Genomic DNA, 17,520 nt, shown 5'->3' with positions numbered 1-17,520 from the left:
CCCAGCATTTCAGAAGGTGCTATGAATTTGGAACCTTCATAGCCACCTTTGGCCGGTTTAGCCAAATTTCTAACCAGCTCACCCACTGGGAGGTGCACTGCAGAGCACACTTGTCTCCTGTTTCATCCTTTACTTGTGTGTAGCGTGTTCAGTCAGGATAGATGGGAGTGATGAGTACAGTTTAACACAGGAAAACAGAGGAAAACAGCTGCTCCCAAATATGACAAATGGAAAAATGATGAAAGTTTTACAGACCCCTAATAAGGCCATATCCCAAACTGGCTTACATAACTCTTAGTTAAAAGAAAAAACAAAAAAAATGTTTATTTTAAGATAACCTTAAAACTATGCATAAAAGCAGTTTAGCTAATAATTTCATTCATGTACGTTAAAACCAGAATCTGCTAGTTACAAACTTATTTTAAAATCAACAACCTGATGAGGATGTCTCCATGATATATCTGGGTACATTCAGATAAATTTAGGGCACCATGAGTTTCTCAAACAGAGGAATCTCTATGTATTTCTTCCATTTCTCCATATCTATCATTTCTAAGGAGACATTTATGAATTTTTAATGTGATAAAATATAAATGTAAAAATGTAACAATGAGTCGTTTCTAAGGGAAAAATTCTGTCATCCTCGGCATCATGTTTTCCTACCATATGATGTCTGCACACAAAGGCAGAATAATTCACTTGCTATATTAGTCTGCTCTATAGCTCCTTTCTCTCAGCATTTTTAATATAAACCCCCTGTGGTCTGCATTTCATTTTAGATCATCAAATAACCTGAAATTATTGCCTAGTAATCTTTTCATCAACACATGATGCAAAATAAGGTACAAAAAGGTAAAAAAACCCCATCCTCTATGAACTTTAAGAGTGAATAATATGAAGACATTCATAGACGTTAGAATGCCATGAAAAGCACTAAAGGTAAACATCATTGAAAATTTGTTCCTCAAATGTCTTTTAAAAGCTGATTTGACTTCCATCAATTATGTTAAATTACCCTGCAACATAAGGAGTTAGACTGACTTCAGTGGTACTTGTACAGTGAATGACTGCAATGATCAATATTTAAAATACACCATCAGAAGGGATGTGTATTTTGTAAATGAAGTGCAGAGAACTATGCAAATGCCACAATGTCAGAGAAGATGCATACATCAAGTTCATGACATAACAGTTGACTTCCCCATTTCTCCAGTTTTATACCACTGGAGAAGAACTGACATTACTGGTGAGAACTGATTTACAACTTAGTGCTGAGCAAGGTCTGAAATACAAAGAAAAGGAAGACAGCTCACGTTTGGTTTTACCCTAGAGAGTTATATATGTGCTTACCCTGAACTTTTTAGTTAGCAATTGAGTTCAGAGAACAAACAACATGTTGTAAAAGCAGACATTTGTTGTTGTAAAGTAAAGGCCTCAAAGGCTGAAGAAATATATACACCTCTATCTGAGCACTTCACTTACAAATGGTTGTTTTACTGTTTTTTTTCCCTGTGATCTGCTGTTTTCAAGCCCCAAGGTGCCTGGTCATGACTCTGTGGCTTACATTTGGGATGATCAACTCAGTTCCCCCCATGCTGCTTCCTTTCCAAGGTGAGAGACCACCACTAATCTAGTGTTATCAATGACCACTTTGCATAAAATATAGATATACATGTGTATATATTAGATATAACAGAAAAGATATAATAAAGGTAATATATAATAAAAATTAAATACATAAAATAAATGTATATCTAAACTAAAAAACACTGAGAGAATAAATGCCAATCAATAGATGCAAAATCAGTTCCTAGACTACAATGCACTTTAATGCAGTTCTTGTACTAAATTGAGTTAACTTTCTATTATTTGTATGGGATTAGGATCAGGTCTCTGACTGAAAAATATCACTGCTTAAGCAAAGCACACAAGCCTTATAAAACACTTGTTTTTAAACATATATTAACTTAACTAGCTGATTTCAGACCAATTATTTGCATTTATATTGTGGACTTGAAAGTACTGGTCTCCCTTGAATACCACCATTAATTATTAGGTAAATCACACAGCCTTTATATCTATTAAAGTGAAATAGAAATAGAAATAGAAAATCTTTCATAATTAGTCAGCATGTTTTTTGACTGTAAGTTATTTTACAGACCAGAAAGGCTATGACACAGAAGCAACCCACACTGAAAGAAATGAAATAGACATGGAAGTAGAGAAGAAAACTCATCTTCTGCCTTCTGTTCAATGAATGTCCTAATTAATTTTTTGTGCTGCAAGGATAATGATTTTTGCAGTGTGATAATAATATTCCAGCGCACAAAATACTACAGCTTTTGCCTTTAAATTCAATATTCTGCTTTCTATTATTGCTAAGTCTGAATTTTTGCTGGTGTTTTTATTAGCTGGCCGAATCCAAACATGATAAACAGCAAGAGCAAAAAAAGGTATGCTAGTCAATGAACAGCTATCTAATTAATGCCAGTAAGCTTACAATTAGAAAACTGTAGACAGAAAAGAGAAAAATAACCACAGAAAGATTTGGAATATGACTTTATATTATTAAGAAGTCAGCAACTGCAAGTCTTCTTTAAGCAATACAACCAGTCCATCAGTCAGCATGATTCTAGAACTAAGCATCTATAGAAGCAGAAATTTAGAGTTTTTACTGGAAATGTGTTACAGAAATATTTATATTTCTAATAATAATTTTGTATAATACAAGACTAGTTGATTTTTTAAATTTTTTTCTTCTGCATAAAAAGCATTAAACAGATAACAGGTTTATATTAAAAAAAAAAATTCTATTGCTGGTAATTTAAAAACAAACATACATGGTGAGTAGTAGTGTATTACCATCACAAGGAGATGTACCCATTAAATTTCTCAGAGTGCAAATGAGTTCACAGTATGAACAGTGATAGGACAACCAGCCTCAAATTATCTTCATTATAACTGTCCTTATGCAAGACAGAATTTCAATGGTTTGTGATACTGTGGGTGGTAGATTGGATTTTAAATGATCCGTACAGTCTTGTTAGAAAACATTTCAAAATGCCTTGGAAAATGAGCAAGGACTCTAGAAGACACATACCACAGACATCCTAACCAGACAAATACTGAAAGTCTAGGGAACACACTGGCTGTAATCAGCCAGATGAAAAGCTCATCTTGCCCAGTCCCTTGTCTGAAAGTAGCCAATACAATTGCTCAAGGAGGAAAGTAAGGGAAAAGCATCAGCTCCCCTGTCCCTTGTACTCTTCCAGCTCAGCAACTTGAGTCTCAGAGGTCACGGAGCCAGAAGCTGTACTTTAATGTCAAACACGTCTTGATGGAATCTTTTCCAAGGAATCACATACTTGATTTTTGGACTTACTTAGGCTTTTATGATCCAAAATATCCTATGGTAAGTTTAGCATTCGGTTTAGAGATTTTTTTTAAACCTATTTCTAGAGACCCACTTGTGACCTTCCCCAAATCAACCACTCCTAGTGGACTTTGTGCTGTGTCAGGCTGTACAAGACCTACATCATGTTTTTTCCTTCTTTATGCTTAAGACACAAATATTGAGATATATTTGATTAAATGTGTGCATAAGGTATGTACATCTGAGAAAGTTACCTTTATATTTACATGGTTCTTTTATATTTCACAGCTTATCAGACACAGGAGTTGAACATAATGTAAGGTTTCACTACAGGATGGCAAGAATCACATTCTGAGTTGCAACAACAGGAATGAGCAGATTTTAATTGACTATAAAGGGAGCCTAGGCAAGTAACACACATACAGACAGCTACCTGACACCTGGAAAATAAAGACAAACCCCACTCCAACACCATTTATTCCGTCCTTGGATACCTTTTACCCAGTCTGTTATAACTGTTTTTAGATTTGGGATCCCAAACACTTGCTACCATATACATGTTATAGGTACCACAGATACTTACACTGTGACACCATGATATTTTCTGCTTTTTCAGTAATTTTCAGTAATTCCTCACATTTCATTTGGCTTTCTGAACAATCCTGAGTATTGATGTGAAGTTTTCAGAGACTTCTGTTATGATTCCAAGACCTCTTTCATGGGTGCTAAAGGAATGTTTGAAAGGCCTAAAGAGGTCATTACTGTACACAGAAAGTTGGGATAGCTTTGTCTACATTTTTCTTGAGATTTATCAGCATTTGATTTTATCTGCCATCAGTTTGCCACCAGTCAGTACTGTGAAGGCTTTCCATAGCTGTTTGCAATCTGTCCTCACCTTACTTTGTATCATCAAGATGTGCCACTCCATTAAAAATTTTCCTTCCCAGTTCATTTATGTACATGCTGGAGAGAGCAGACCTTCTGGAGCACATCATCTTCCTCTTTGGGAAAACTGAACTGTGTTTTTAGTTTTCCGTATTTTACAGGAAATTACCAGATAATTGGTTATTTATCCAAAACAAGACTTTTCCTATTGTCTCACTGGAAGTTAGTTTCTTTACTGAAAGACATCCTTAAAATCCCTGGGGAAAGGCAAATGGCCTATAGACCCTTAAACATAATGCTCATGTTTCCTTAAAGGCACAGCTGGAGATGTAAAGCACAAATACTTTTACAAAACTGTTATCACTTCTACAGAATGTCCTTTCCCAGATTTCCTCCCCTCTTTGTCCACAGCCCTGACTACATGAACTATTTGAAATTTATCACCATAGTTGTCCCTCACCACTCCTCATTAAAACCCCCCTGATTTTAAATGAGAAAACACTGTTAATAGACACAGCTATTTTACACTTCCATTAGAACACTTGACCAAACAGACATCTGTTGTTCTTAATCAAGACAACTTGTTCTTTGTAGTTTTGCTTCAAATAGGTTTCATTATCATTTTCTTTAGCCACCCCATCTTTCCAGGTTGTTCTGAATCCATTTGGATGCTATGGATTGGTTCTCAGGATGCAATGCCTCTGTGCTGCCTTCACACACTTTGTCCTTTTGGTTCCTTTTCGTCAGGCTTCCTCATTTGTGTGCAGCCTTCTTTCTGAAAACTGAACACTGCTGTAGTGGATTTTTTGGGTTATTTTTGTCCCTGCAGAGATGCTGACCTTTAGTTCATAATGATCCCTATTATGATAGCAATGTTTTGAACTTGCAGTGCTCAGTACCAAGACAAATCTTTTCCCTACTGGTTATTCTCTTGGAATTTCTTATGTATGTTCTATTTAGTGCTGGAACTACAATTCCAAAAGGATTTTAGGCTAGTGTCTGTAATTACAGATCTGTTTCTAACATATTTTAGAAGATGCAGGATAAGCCTCCCAAAATTATTTGCAAGTCATTTTCTGCATATTTTCCATTAAATTTCTTTGTGCTTTGTGTAACCTATTCCAAGGTTACACAAACCTTGGCTAAAACCATCAGATAGCCCTCACCTCTTTCCAGAATACCATCTATTAATGAAAATTTGATGCTTAGGGTTTTTTTCAGATGTCTTTTCTTCACGTACCATATGGGTGGTTTTACCCTATCTTTTATTTAAGGAACTCTAACACAGACTTCATTTTCATTGGAAGGCTGCCCAATGTTCAGAAGAGAGAAAAAAACCCTAGGTCTTTTTATTTAAAGATTCAGCAAAAGGGAAGGGCTTTTGTTAATGCCAGTGAAAGGTTTGCTTTTTCTTTTAAGATTCATAAATTGGCTCCATAAAAATGGAAAGAAAATTCACTAGTCATTCAAGCAGAAGAGCAAAAAAAAAAAAACAAACAAGCTTATCTCAATATCAGTATGATGTATTTTATACTAATTGTACATATTTATATTTATATAGATATATTTACATATATATAATATAGTATATATTTATAATATATGTAATCAATATTATATGATTTTCTAGCTTAATGGAGCTCTTGTTCCCAAATTCATGATAAAGTTCAGAAAGGAACAATGACACTACAACGCACATTTTCCATTTTTTAACCCCCTTTTCCCTCAGCCACACGTACAACTGCTGGCTGACAAGTCAAACAGAGAGTTCAAGAATCCAACCAAAATTGAATCAAGTGCCTGTAACTTCCAGCTCACTGGTGTTAATGGAATAAGGTGACTAAAGCCCATTAAGCCATTTGGAAAATACACCCTGAAGAGGAAATATATTCCCAGAACATTAAGTATTCCTAGTGCACAGAAGAAAACTAAAATGAGGACTGTTTTTGTGACTATTGAAAAATGCCAATAGATCCTTAAAAATGCTTTTTTCCATTTGCTGTCCTTATTCCTGTTGATCCAAACACCTACCATATATGTTTAGATGTAGTCCACAGCAGTGCCTTTTCAGAGCAAGTAGCATTTATGCAGCTGTATTAAGAGTATGAAATCATTGCTGCTTAGCATTCACCACACTGACAAAGGAAAATAACAGCATGCACATACAAGGTCATACATCCTTATGCACACCTCAGTAGTACTGAGATTGAGTTAAGCTATATTTGTCTTAAAAATTATATTCAATAAACAGACAATATCTAATAATTATTTATTTGCAATTTGTCTGTAATTGTTGAACAAGAAACTTAAAACAAGCTATTAAGCTTTTCAATCATGATTTAAAATAGGCAGTTTTCCTATTGGCTCCTACTTACCTGCAACATTTCTGGCGTGAAAAATATCTTGGGAGAGGACCCATTTTGTGTGTTATTCTGTCCTTCATGTTCCTTAACAACACTTGGACTTGTAAACAGGTTTAAAAAAATCTATGTGAGACCATGTATGGACAATTACTCCACTACTATTGTGTGATATTTTTTCCCAGCTATATTGTCCTGAGTCACCCTGAACACACTGGTAAAAATCAAGACTCATTAGTGTTTCCCATACTCATGGGTGGATATGACCATGAATCTCACAGTGCACAGTACCCTTCTCTTGCTGCAAACAGGATTTGAAAGAGACTTTAAAATTCATTTCACCAATCCATCAAATCATTTAAATGTTCAGTGCCAGCTTCTGGAAATGAGTCTCTATCTATTTGGTTATGGATGGAACTGGCACAATGCCTGTATAAGATGTTAAAGGCAATTTGGCATAATCTCTAGATTTTTATTTCTCAAATTTTATGGACTGGCAATTATAGCAACCAGCCTCTGATTTGAACACTATGTTTATGCTTAGAGCACAACATTGGAAATTAAAATTGATCCTGAAGTTAGTTTCCCCCAGAGACAGTAAAGAACTTAGTAGATTGTATCCTCTTTCACAAATGTTCATTTTTCAAGCCTACACATAAGGAATTTGAAACATTTTTCTTAGCTTTTTATAAAGGAACAAAAAAATAGAATAATTTGAAAATAATTTCTAGTTCTCTAGCAATGGTATTTACTATTTAGGCAGTTCATATCTTGTCTTTATACAAGACTAAACATTGCAGCAACTGTATTTAGGAATTAAATGTTTTGCACTTCTTAATAAACTTTTCAGGACCATGCAAGCTCGGACATGCACAAAAACTGAAGGCAAGAACAAATTTCTTACTGTTGTTAGTGTTTTAATGCATAATAATTTCTAAATTATTTTGTATGTCTACAGAAATCATTGCAAAGGCATGCACTAATTTTTTTTTTCATTCTCACAAAACTCTAAACTGTCATTAAAGACTGGCTGAAGCTGAAGGCAGCTCCTGAGATCATCTAGCCCAGCCCCTTTGCTCAGAGCAGGGCCAGCTGCCCAGGACCATGTCCAGTCAGGTTTTAAATATCTCCAATGGTCAAGACTCCACCACTTCTCTGGGCAGCCTGTGCCAGTGTTTGAACAGCCACAGGTGTTTCTTTTAATATTCAGGTGGAACTTGATGGGTTTTAGTTTTTGCCCATTGTCCCTTCTGTCAGTGGACAGTACTAAGAAGAGCCCAGCTTTCTCTTCATTCCCTCTCATCAGGAATTGATACACATTGGTAAGACATTGAGCTGCCTTGAGTCTCAAGGCTGAGCTGTCCCAGTTCTCTCAGCCCCTCCTCACTGGAAAGATGTTTCAGTCCTGTGACCATTTTTGTGGCCCTGCACAGGACCTGTTCCAGTGAAGTCCATACCTCTCTCATAGCCCAGAGCCCAAAACTGGACCCAGCCCTCCAGATGTGACCAAGGCTGAGCAGAGAGGAGGGACCACCCCCCTCAACCTGCTGGCCATGTTCTGCCTAATGCACCTCGGGGTGCTGTCAGCCTTCTTTGCCATGAGGGTGTGTGTGAGAGACTTAAAGATCACTGAAGGACTTTGTCATTGCAGCAAACCATGCAAAGAAGCAACTGCTCATCTGTGACCACCAAAGCCCATCCCATCCCATCCCAAACGTGCCTTCTGGATTCCTGAAATTTGGACTGTGAGTTAATCCACCTGACAGGAATTTGAGATAAGATAATGGTGGTACTATTGTCCAGTCATCTCAGGTCTAAGGAAAGGTAAATGAAGCTGGGGAGCAGGAGTCTGTGGGAAGGCCAGCTCAGCAGCTGTGCTGGTAGCCAGCTGTGGCTGGGTCCAGTGTGGGGAGACCGTAGCCTGCTGGCTCAAGACAGGAGGCTGCTGACTCAAAGAGAAAGAACAAGCATGGGACTAATTAGCATTGGAAGTGAGGGAATCATTTAACCAACAGAATAAGACACTCGTGTAGACAATGAGCATTGATTCCTTTTTTTTGGTAAAATGTTTAAGTGCTGAGACGTTTTGAGTGACCTTGGGACTGCCACCACCGAGAAGCCCAGGGTGAAGAGGATCAATCCAGGATACTGCTGGATGCATGGGTGATGACTATCATTCCATCTGATCTATTTCTCCCATTCTTTTTCTCCTTTCCCTCGTCCCCCCTCAATCCTTTTCTGTTTCTTTCTATCTCTCTACCTCACATTTTGCTGTTAAATAAAATCTATGCTATTGGCTTCGGCATATGGTCTCGTTTGCACCTTAGTTCAGGCAGAGGCATCTCCCTAGTAATTGTAATAAATTGATTTTAACTGTGTGTTCCCATTAGCTGTTTGTCTACCAGGACCCCAAAGCTCTTCTCTTCAGAGTTGCTTTCTGCCCAACTGGTCTTGAGTGTGTACTGTTACCTGAGGTCTTCCTCCCAGGACACAGAACTTGGCATTTCTTGTTGAACTTCATGAGATCCCCCTCAGTGTAATTCTCCATGCTGCCCTGGTCCATATGAATGACAGCACAGCCATCTGGTGTGGAGGCTGTTCTTCCCACTTTTGTATCAAGTGGGAAGTCACTGAAGGTGAGCTCTGTCCCAGGGACCATTTCATTGTTGCAGATGTTAAATTATATTGACTCAGGATCAGCCACTGTGATAGCTCACATATGACTTGCCTCCAGTGCAACTTTCTAGTCTTTCATGGTTTAAAAGATTAGCTGTTCCATCATCACATTCCCAGGGATTTGGGTGAGGCTGAATAACCTGTAAGTCCTTGTGTCCTTCCTCCTGTCCTACTTGAAGGTGAGAGCAACACTTGGCTCTCTTCCAGGATGTAAGAATTTTTCCCAATTGCCATGTTTCTTGAAGACAATTGATAATGGCCTCTTAGTAAAACTTGCCAACTTATTCTGCACTCCTGACTGCATCCCATTAGGATTCAGGTATGTCCAGAATTATGAGCATGATCCATGCCCTTGCATGTTCTATCATGGGTGTTTCTCACACTTGGTAGGAAGTCTTTTCAAGAAAAGGCCAATTGTGCCTACAGAGAAAGTCTGTTTCCCTGCTCTGTGAGCAGCACTTTTACAGGGCTGTGGCCTCATGCCAGCCTGACATTTTTGTGAAGAATTCCCTCAAATAGAAGAGTCTCCTGCTAGCACTATCTTATACTAAACTTCAATTCTCACAACTTGGTAAAGAGACCAAAAACTGAAAAAGAACGTCTGGCACTGTGAAGAAAATGTGAGATAGGGAGAAGAGTTCTCCTGCATCAGATAATTTCTGTTGTGGGAAGGTTTTGCACAAGCAGCAGCTGCAGCTAAATCAGAGCAGCATCCATGTGCACAGTAAGGTGAGCTGTTGCCCTACAGCCACAGTGGGCTCCCAGCACTGAGGATTCTCACCCTCAGCTCACTTAGTGTCCAAATGGAGAAGTATTCATGGGCCAGAGAATCTCTTCTCATTTTATATTTAAAACCATACAAGGTTGAACTGTCCCAGGACAGTTTAACAGTCTCCATCTTTTTCATTCAAAATGAGTTAGTTTCTTCTTTGAGGGGTTTAGTGTACTCTGATTCAAATTTCATTGAAACCTGGGTTTGTCAGCCACTAGCTCAATATGCTACACTTAGCTTGCTTTTAAACTCACCCTGTATTTTTATTTGATTGTAGTGCTCCTGGGGACAGACAGTGTTGAGACAAAATGGATTTCAGCTGATTTAATTTTCCATCCTATATATTTTTATAAACTCAGAAATGACCAAGCAAGAGTTCACTACAGTAGAATATAAATCCTCTCCTGGGATAAAAATAGTTCAAACAAAAAACATCCAGGGAGAAAGAAAATCAAATTCCCTTTAAGTTCTCTCCCATTCTGAATTCTATATTTCTATATCAGTAAAACATTACATTTTTCAAAAGTTATTTCCTGCAATTTGGAAGACTAACTCAGTATTTCTTTAAAAATAAGGTTATTCAAATTTGAATAGATGAAATGAAAAATGAACTAATGTCAGGTATTCATTTGCTTCTTTTCTGAACTCTCAAGGTAAAAAGCTATAATTTGTAACAATGTTATATAGGTGTCTAGTTTAATGAACAGAAGCACACCAATAAGTAGGTGCACTTATCCTGAAACACAGATCACTAGGTTACTATAATTTTTGATCTATTTATTTATTTTAAATCAACAGCTGATATATAGCTTTATGATTCCTGAATAAATACAAGCTATGCTATCGCCTTGCCATTTATTCTGAAATTGTGTTCTCCTCCATAGAGAGGGAAAAGTAAATAAGAAAATTTAGATTGTAATTCACTCCCAAGAACAGCTCTACCCATGTCATGGCAGAGCCCATGACTGCTGAAGTGTTATGAACAGCTCCACACCAATTTTTCCATATAATAAAAGTCAGTTACTCAGTTACTTTGAAACCAAGAAGAGATGAAGTACCTAGGAACTGTAACTAGAAGGATTTCAAAGTGTGATCTGAAAATCTAACAACTACACCAAGGTCACAGAAAACATAAAGGAAATTCTGCAAAGGAAAGTTTCCCTTTAGTATGGTTTTAGTGAACATTATTAAAGCTAAAAACACTTGCAAAGTATATATGCTTAGCTTGTAGACTCAGTCAAATTGTTTTAAAATAATTAATAACACAGAATTTATTGCTGTTAGTTAATTTGTAAACAATGTATGTTAGATATACAAACAGAAAATGTTGAATAATAACTTGTGTTTATTACCAAAAGCTCTTTCAGGTTATAGTGACTCCTTGTCCTCAGAAAATAGTTGCAACAAAGCAATTTGCAACAAATAGTTGCAAAAGTTGTGCAAAGCAGCACAGCATTTTAAAGGCAAATGCACTATTTCACTGACTCTCCTAGTTTTGGCCACTTTGAAGCCATTATGCCTTGGCCTGTCACTACATGCTCTTGTAAATAGTCTCTCTCCATCTTTCCTCTTTACTGGAGGGCCACAACTAGGTTACCCTGAAGCTTTCTCTTCCCCAGGCTGAGCAATCCCAAGTCTCTCAGCCTTTCCTCTGTGCTAAGGGTGGTGATTAGAGGGGTGCTCTATCCCTCTACTCATCTTGGGGGCCTCTGGACTTCCTCCAGCAGCTCCAGGTCCTTCCTGTGCTGGGACCCCAGAGCTGGGTGCAGCCCTGCAGGTGGGGTCTCACCTGAGCAGAGCAGAGGGGCTGAGTCCCTTCACCTCTGCCCTCGGGGCTTTGGATGAGCCCAGGACATGTTTGTTTTTCTGGGCTGTGAGTGGCGGTGGCCAGCTCATGTCCAGCCTCTCAGCCACCAACCACCCCAAATCCTTCTCAGCAGGGCTGCTCTCGATCTGTTCATCCCCCAGCCTGGATGGATACCAGGAGCTGACCTGACCCAGGTGAAGCACCTTGCACTCCTTAAACCACATGAGTTCCCCATGGGCCTACTCAAGGTGTAAATTCCTAGACTTCTTACATCTAACAAGAACACCTTTCAACAGTGCCAGAGAAGGAATTCAGTTCTAACAGTAGGTTTTAGCAACCACAAGTGACAGTGACTTACTTTTCAAGCTAATGTAGGAAGAAAAAATATTAAAATATTAAAATTAAATGCTGAAAAGGAGACAGTTAAATAAAACTTAAAATTTCACTTAAACATGTCTCAGGTTTCTATAACAGCACCAGACACAGGCTGGACAGCTGTTGTGAGCAGTGCTCACCTTTCCAGGCATTCAGGCTGAAATCCTTCTGGGTGGTTGCCCTGCCACGTCTTTAGGAGGAGAAGGCTGTGGCTCTGGGAAATGGACAACAGTGGCTCCTGCTGTGACTGATGAAAACTATCATTCTTAATTCAATGAGCAATTGAACCTAACTAAAATAAAACAATTTTCAGGTAAAATATAAAGAGAATAAGAATAATTTGAGTGGCATTGCTGTCTTGACAAATTACTTTCACTGATTCAATTACCCCCTTTGTAAATGGGGTATAATACTTCTATTGCAGCCTCAGAAAGAGGCTGAGAAAATTAACTCATACTATGTGGAACATGAGAAACACTATAAAAGTGCTAAGTAGCAATTATAAAGTTTTATTATGGGTTAACCTTGGGCAAAGAAAATAAAACTCTATTAGGCCTTAAATTTATAAAGATGAAAATGAGAAATGTGTAACTCATTGAGTCCCTGATAAACATTCCAGGCAATCTAACATTCATTGCACTCTCTACATCAAACAGTCCCTAGACAATTACTGGGTACCAGCACAGGAGCTTGATAAATTGATTTTACTTTGCTCATTGATTTGCCCATGTCATAGAAACAATATCATTACAGAATCTGCACACTTGATAGTTCCCAAGAATTTATTTTGTCAATGTTTTAAGAAAAGATTTCATTAGAAACACAGTACTGACAGATGCTTTTTCATGGAAAAAAAATTGCCTCATCACAGAAACTAACAACATTAAAATTCATTTCTTCCCTCCTCTCCAGTCTCAGTGAATGTCTTTGTATCTGCTTATATAATAATTTCTGGTACATCCTTTTTTCTTTACATAGGTATGTTTCAGTAGCAGACTATATATAGATCAGAGCTATGTTATAAATACTCTTTAGATATAATATTGCTCCCTTCAGCCACACAGCTCCCTGTGACACACTCAAGAAAGCCTGAATAAAATGGTTCCATAGTAAGAAGAAATGTGGTACTTGCATTGTACTTGTTTCCCTTGTGGCTAAATATTTACATTTCCAGATCATAAGAAAAAAATGGCTTTTGAAAAGAGCCAAACCGTTCAAGAGCATCTTCGATTTGATGTCATGTCTTGGAAATGTTAATACTTTACCATCACACTAATATCTATGTATGCTGCATTTATATGGCAAACTTGAAACAAAAAGCCATGCTAAATGTCAGAGTCCCTGCTTTAACCACACCACCTAGGCACTTATAAATTAATGTTTAATTCTCCTTCTGAAAGCTCAAGCCTCATTCTTCCCTCTGATAAACTGATAAAGAGAAACCTCTTAAAAATGTTCTGGTCTGACCTCAATTCTGAACTTCAGAGGCATAAAATGACAGACAAGTCTTTAAACACGTATTAGTCAGTTCTCTCAGCAGGGTATCAGAAACCAAGATCAGAGATTGCCAATACTTAAAAAGTCAAATTCTGCCTGCAGATATGCATGTTGAACTCCCACTGAAATCAGCAGGGTGAATTCATACAAGGAAAATTTGGCTCTAAATGAAATGTGTTGATCTAATAATAGCATTTTCTACCCAAGTGGGTTGGAGGTAGAAAAGATTTCCACCTTGACTGGTCCCCTTTTTTATTTTTTAGAACTCAAGAATTTTCCTGCACTAGTTGTCGGGGAAAAGTTGTCAGGGAAAAGTTATCAATATTCTTTAGCCCAAATATCCTTAATCAAAAATATAGTTATTATGCTCTATTAATAATTATGTTAATGCAGTTAACACAAATCTGATAGAAATTGGGTTAAATTTGTACAGCTTTTTTCCAGGTGCTTGCTCTTTAGAAAAATGCTCTACAAGTAGCTTCTTTTTACACTAGTTGTGATTTCTCAGAAAGTTAATTAAAGAATACTCATTTTTGTTTCTTCTTTGTTAGCAGAGTGATGCTACTTTTTCTGTATCACAATTATGCCACTGTTTCCCAATAGGTAGCGTGGTGAAGAGCAGTCTTTAGAAGACCAAGATTTCACTTCTCTGCCTACTCATCATCATTTTTATTATTCCTACGTAAAAAAAGGTTTTCTTCCTTAAAACGGGTAGCTTGATATAGAAAGAAAATCTATGTAATTTAGTTTCTGTCAAAAAACTACAGATACAGTGGTAGCATCTAAATTTGAGATAAGAAATATATAACTTATTGTAAAAGAAGTCAGCAGAGGGAATTATTGTTTGCTTCAGGTAATTAAAATGGATTTAGATTTAGGCTATTGCCATAATGAACTCTCCAATCTTATCTGATTACACAGAAAGAACATATGGCAGATTATACTTTTAAATTAAATTTGTATCAGTAAAACCAACCAGATTATTATACACTAAATAATCACTTTTGAACATATTTCTTTTTATGTAAGAAAGTATATTGATTCATGAGCTGTTTAAATGAGATTGAGAGACCACAGGACACAACTGAGTAACTTTCATCTCCTACAAACTAAGAAGCGTAACAGAGCTAAAATCAGCCGGTACAACTACACAACAAAACAGTTCATGGTTTTTAACTCAATTTCATATTTAAGAAAAACCTTAGCAAATTAAAGTTGCCTCAACAGCGACAACCAAACAACCCTAGCAAATTCTCTCTTGTATAAAAATGCATTTAAAAAGGTAAAAGCAACATACCAGGCTGTCACCAATTCAGTGATGTGGTTAGCTGAAGTGTCTTTGATGCATAACAACATTTCGAAAGTTGACCCATATAACAAACTGAACAAACTTCAAGTATTTCTTTCATTATAGCAATCTCCACAAAGTTTTAAAGTCACAGGAATATTATAATTTGTAACAGTAATTATTTTAGTTATAATATGAAGAAAACATTAACACTTCCACCTCCTACACTGCAGGCAAATAGTTTCCTATTCAATTACGAACCAATGGATGCTGTCATCTTCTAATTGTACAAACAATTTGATAACACCATATCAAATCACAGTTCATAGTGAACATTCTGCATATGAAATACTTTAGCATTTTTGTGGTTTTTAAAACTAAGAATAGTAAGGACAGTAGCTATAATAAAAAGTCTATCAGTAAAGAAAGAGAATGAAAAAATATCTTAGAAGCTTCTATCTGTGTAATGGCATTTTATGTTACAGACTGGACAGCATGAGCTCTGCTAACATAATTTGGAGCATAGCATAATTTTATGTTAGTAAAAATTAACAAGAGAATAGGCATCACATTGCAATCTGACCTCTATTTGGTTTAACAAGAATTTGGCACTGCTATTGATATCAAGCTGATTGGAAATTCTTGTTATTCAATGCATCTTCCAGGTAATTATTTCTTGCATAGATTCTATTGATCTATTTAAATCTGATCTCCAGTACACATCTCCATTGCTAGGAGGGGATGAATGGGGACTATTGGCTTTCTTTTTGGTGTCACACACTAATTTCCCTCTATGTGACCCCTAATAGCTCCATACAAAAATGATTTTTTTTTTTTTTGAAAGGATAGACAATTATTAGTTACCCAAGCATTTAAAATAATTTTGAGCTGAGAACATAAATTAGAAATTCAACAACTCTGCTGTCAGAATACCCATAATAGGCAGCTGTCAACACAGTTTCCTCATAAAAGCACTGTAAGAGTTCACTTTGCTGAAATACCTCTTTGCAGCACAGCAGTAGCTGAACAGTACCAAAGTGAACTACAGAAGAATATATAAGACTTTAAAATTATTATTATTATTTTATTATTATTAAAATGAACTACCTACCCTGTTTCAGTGTCCTGAAATTGAAATTTCTGATTTAGTATTAAAATGATTGTAATAATATGGAATTTTAATCTTTGCAAATCTATTTACTTTTTTCCTATGGCTGGATATGAACACAACTAGAACTCAGATAATTATTTGGATGGGTTGCCTTACTTTTGTCTCACTTTGAGGAAAGATGGCTAGAGACAAAAGGATTGTCCCCAGTCCCTGTGCACAGAGAGTCATTTTGGAGTAGATGATGAGCAGATCAGTGATCAGTTCATTTCTGATTTATGAATAACTGCAAACTCTATTTGTTTTACAATAAATAAATTTCAGGCTGACACTTTCCAGTGAACATTTGTCAGTGACATGCAATTGGCTTCAACTGTCAATTAAGCTGAAGAAAGTCTGAAATAAACAGCATGTTATTCAACTAGAAATTGTATTAAAATTGCAAATAGGCTCTGAGAAAAGAGTTTAAAAGGACACTTGTAGCCTTTGTGATTATCCTTGTTACATTAAATACATGAAGTCCATATTCTATACACAAAGTCCATGGAACTGCTTTACTCATAACTATGAAAGTGAATCTGCAAGAACAACCAGCAGTTCCTAAGTAGCAAGACTAAGGCTTTCATGAAAATTTGTTGCAGAAAAATACAAGACTTATGTCACTAAATTCTATATGTTCTGCTTTGTACAGTTATCAATATTATATTGAGTCAAGGTGCCCTCTTTTTGTGACAGTGAAGGAGAACTAATTATCCTATAGCAGACTGGAGTTAATTGAAAATGTCTACATGATTCTACATGAATAACCCTTTATTTGGAAGTGTTCTAGAGATATGCATTTCTATTTTGAACTAAAGAAACCACAGACACTACTGCCCGCTCTTCATTATCTTTGTCGTTGAATTTTTTTAGTTTTGGGTTTGGTTTTGTTTGTTTGGTATGGTCTGTTTTATTTTATGGAGGTTGCAAAGAAAAAATCAGAATGTAGTTATACTCGTGGAGTCTAGAGGCTCTGCTGTTCCCTTACATTGCTGTGTATGATAGAAAACTGAAGCAGTTATATTGCTGCTAGTTAAAATATCACTGGCAGAAAAAAGTGCTTTGCATTGTGCTCTCCTGAGTATTTTTGAGAGTAGCTGAACTACCTTTAGCTAAAGATAAACCACACCATTAAAACTGGCTTCTCAGTCATAAAACTCTGTGTACAACTTCTCAAAACAGTAGCTTTTAATTTAAGAAACCTATTTTTCCTGAGTTGTAAAGTATAAAAACCTGAAACTTCCTATGGGTACTAATTTCTATTATTATTTCTCAGCAGATGTCTACAGAGAGACAACAAAACAGAGAGGAGGTATCAGCATGACACGTAATGATTGTTG

At 36.7% G+C, this 17,520-nt stretch overlaps 1 protein-coding gene across 9 annotated transcripts in view; it reads right to left on the bottom strand.

The window, feature by feature from the left end:
- Positions 1 to 17,520, bottom strand: part of DMD (dystrophin) — a 1,137,330-nt gene that overhangs the window by 161,008 nt on the left and 958,802 nt on the right. The window lies entirely within an intron of this gene.

Source organism: Pseudopodoces humilis, chromosome 2 (genome assembly GCF_049639895.1).
Source record: "Pseudopodoces humilis isolate 2021_Gansu_Grassland_sample_001 chromosome 2, ASM4963989v1, whole genome shotgun sequence".
Classification (NCBI taxonomy): Eukaryota; Metazoa; Chordata; class Aves; order Passeriformes; family Paridae; genus Pseudopodoces; species Pseudopodoces humilis.
Note: the sequence above shows the minus strand (reverse complement) of the source record. Positions and strands in the feature narration are given on the sequence as shown.